This window comes from Sinocyclocheilus anshuiensis, unplaced genomic scaffold, assembly GCF_001515605.1.
Source record: "Sinocyclocheilus anshuiensis isolate Anshui unplaced genomic scaffold, SAMN03320099.WGS_v1.1 scaffold851, whole genome shotgun sequence".
Taxonomy (NCBI): Eukaryota; Metazoa; Chordata; class Actinopteri; order Cypriniformes; family Cyprinidae; genus Sinocyclocheilus; species Sinocyclocheilus anshuiensis.
The window spans coordinates 387,682-390,185 of record NW_015546052.1 but is presented as its reverse complement, the minus strand read 5'-3'; the positions used below and the strand labels follow the sequence as shown (position 1 = coordinate 390,185).

Here is a 2,504-nt window from a genome sequence, read left to right as displayed (position 1 = left end):
TTCGCCTGGACTGGATCGTGGATTGTGGATTGAAGCAGTGATTGGAGGATATGTTGGGAATGAGAACTGGAGGAGGCTGGGAAACAAACGGAGTGTTAAGACTAGAGGCCGCCGTGTTCATATACGCATCGATATCACAAAATGATCGAATAAACGGCGCTTTTGGCGGATTGCAATGCACACTTGGCGTGCAGGGAAGCCTATATTTTCCGCAGATCTTTACTAAAGACAAACCGCATCAAACAAGTCCAGCATGCGGCATTTTTACGCGCTGATCTTGCATATGAAATGAACACGAACGAGTCCTGAGACTGACATATCTGGTATATCTCCTCTCGGTGATTCTGACTGGATTTGTGAAGACGTTTGACATTAAAGGAGTTAGTTCTTCATTCATGCACATATCGCACGGATACTGAAGATCATCTGTTTGTCGGTCATTTCGGGTTTATTTTAGTGACGATAAAGGACTCGTTCAGTCACAAGTGATTCAACATCAGGTGAGACGGCATGCGTTGAAATAACAGTCCTACAATTTGCAACCAAAATCACCTTTAAATCACATGAATGGTTGTCTTCGTGCCGTTATGGCCCTTGTGGACGCATCTTTTAAAAAAACCTCTTAAAACACTTCTCACACTCTCATTAGTTTGTTGAACATTGTTAGCGAGTGAATTAAATAAAGGACAAAGCCTACTTGCGTCATTTCCCCTGTACCGTTATGAGCAAATATCTTTACCACCACATCTCAAATTACCATTCAGTGAGGGAAATACATTTTAAACGTTTTTGTAAGAAATGGCCGACTCTTTTATCTTGTTACAGCTAAGTCCACTGTCATACCTGCGACATTTTAATTTGTGTATTGTTTTCACACAGTAAATATTGAAATAGTTTATAAACACTGTGAGTTCAACAGTAAACGACGATTGTGTGGAAATCGGTTATAAAAAAATATTGGTCTAAGTCATTACATAAAAGTCACGAGACAAACAACAACAAAAATGAAAATGTTTAAAGTGTTTTAGTGCGACCTTATATGTATAAAGAGATAAAGTTAAACCCATCTCAACATTTCTTCTATTTTTTATGCTAATAATACTACAGGTTTACTGCATTAACAATATTCGTGGTATTTTGAGTAATTGTGATTACTTTGTAGTTTCAGACTTTGTTGGTATCATAGTTCGGTAACACTCTAAAGTGTTACCCATAGTTCTTGAAATGGTAATCAAAATCAGTCACCTGAAATAGTGTTTGTTTCCTTAAGCTATTGGAGGGCTATTCATACAATAATATTTACATTGATTTATCATAGTTTAATTATCCACAGTCTGATATTGTCACTGTAAATGTTTTGTTTGGAGTCAGGGGCTCTTCAAACTGTCAACTCTGCTTTGTTTTTGATTTTGATTTTTTTTTTTAATGCTTGCTTTACTGATTGAGTATATACATATTTGTACTAGTGTTTTAAGATGTTTCTTATTATATTATATACAATTTTACAAGATTGAATTTGGAGATGGAAATCTACTTATTTGCATGTTTGATTGGTAGCAAGATCTACAGTGTTTAACTATTAGGCACAAAGATTTTCAATTTAAAATGCATAGCAGACTTTGTATATTTTTTTAAGCACTGTTTTTTTTTTTTAAATAAAGGTTAATAATAGTTAAAGTTAAAACAAGAGTGAACATTCATCACAGTTTTCTGTTAAAACAGCTCAGTAGTGTTATGAATGTAGTCAGGGCTGTGCACAGACCTTTTGAGGGGCATGTGCTGAAACTGAAAAAGGGCACCCCCCCACCCCCCCTTAATGACAAATGAAATAACACAAAATAATAGTCTCAAAAGCTTTAGATTTATTCACTATTAATAACAACCATAATATATACAGTGGTGTGAAAAAGTGTTGGCCCCCTTCCTGATTTCTTATTTTTTTGCATGTTTGTCACACTTTAATGTTTCAGATCATCAAACAAATTTAAATATTAGTAAAAGATAACACAAGTGAACACAACATGCAGTTTTTAAATGAAGGTTTTTAATTATTAAGGGAAAACAAAATCCAAAACTACATGGCCCTGTGTGAAAAAGTGTTTGCTCCCTAAACCTAATAACCGGTTGGACCACCCTTAGCAGCAACAACTGCAATCAAGCGTTTGCAATAACTTGCAATGAGTCTGTTACAGCGCTGTGGAGGAATTTTGGTCCACTCATCTATGCAGAATTGTTGTAATTCAGCCACATTGGAGGGTTTTCGAGCATGAACCGCCTTTTTAAGGTCATGCCACAGCATCTCAATAGGATTCAGGTCAGGACTTTGACTAGGCCACTCCAAAGTCTTCATTTTGTTTTTCTTCAGCCATTCAGAGGTGGACTTGCTGGTGTATTTTTTTTGTTTAGTTTTTTTGTTTTGTTTTTGTTTTGACGTGACATGTGGCCAAGTATGGTGACCCATACTTGGAATTAGTGCTCTGCATTTAACCCATCCAAAGTGCACA

The 2,504-nt window shown here is 36.1% G+C and overlaps 1 protein-coding gene across 1 annotated transcript in view; it reads left to right on the top strand.

Annotated features, from left to right (window-relative positions):
* Window positions 1–305: 305 nt before the first annotated feature.
* Window positions 306–2,504, top strand: part of LOC107699203 (glycosyltransferase-like protein LARGE1) — a 29,723-nt gene continuing 27,524 nt past the window's right edge. The window contains exon 1 of the mRNA XM_016500399.1: window positions 306–500. The gene's annotated coding sequence lies outside the window, so the exon portion shown is untranslated. The remainder of the gene's footprint in view (window positions 501–2,504) is intronic.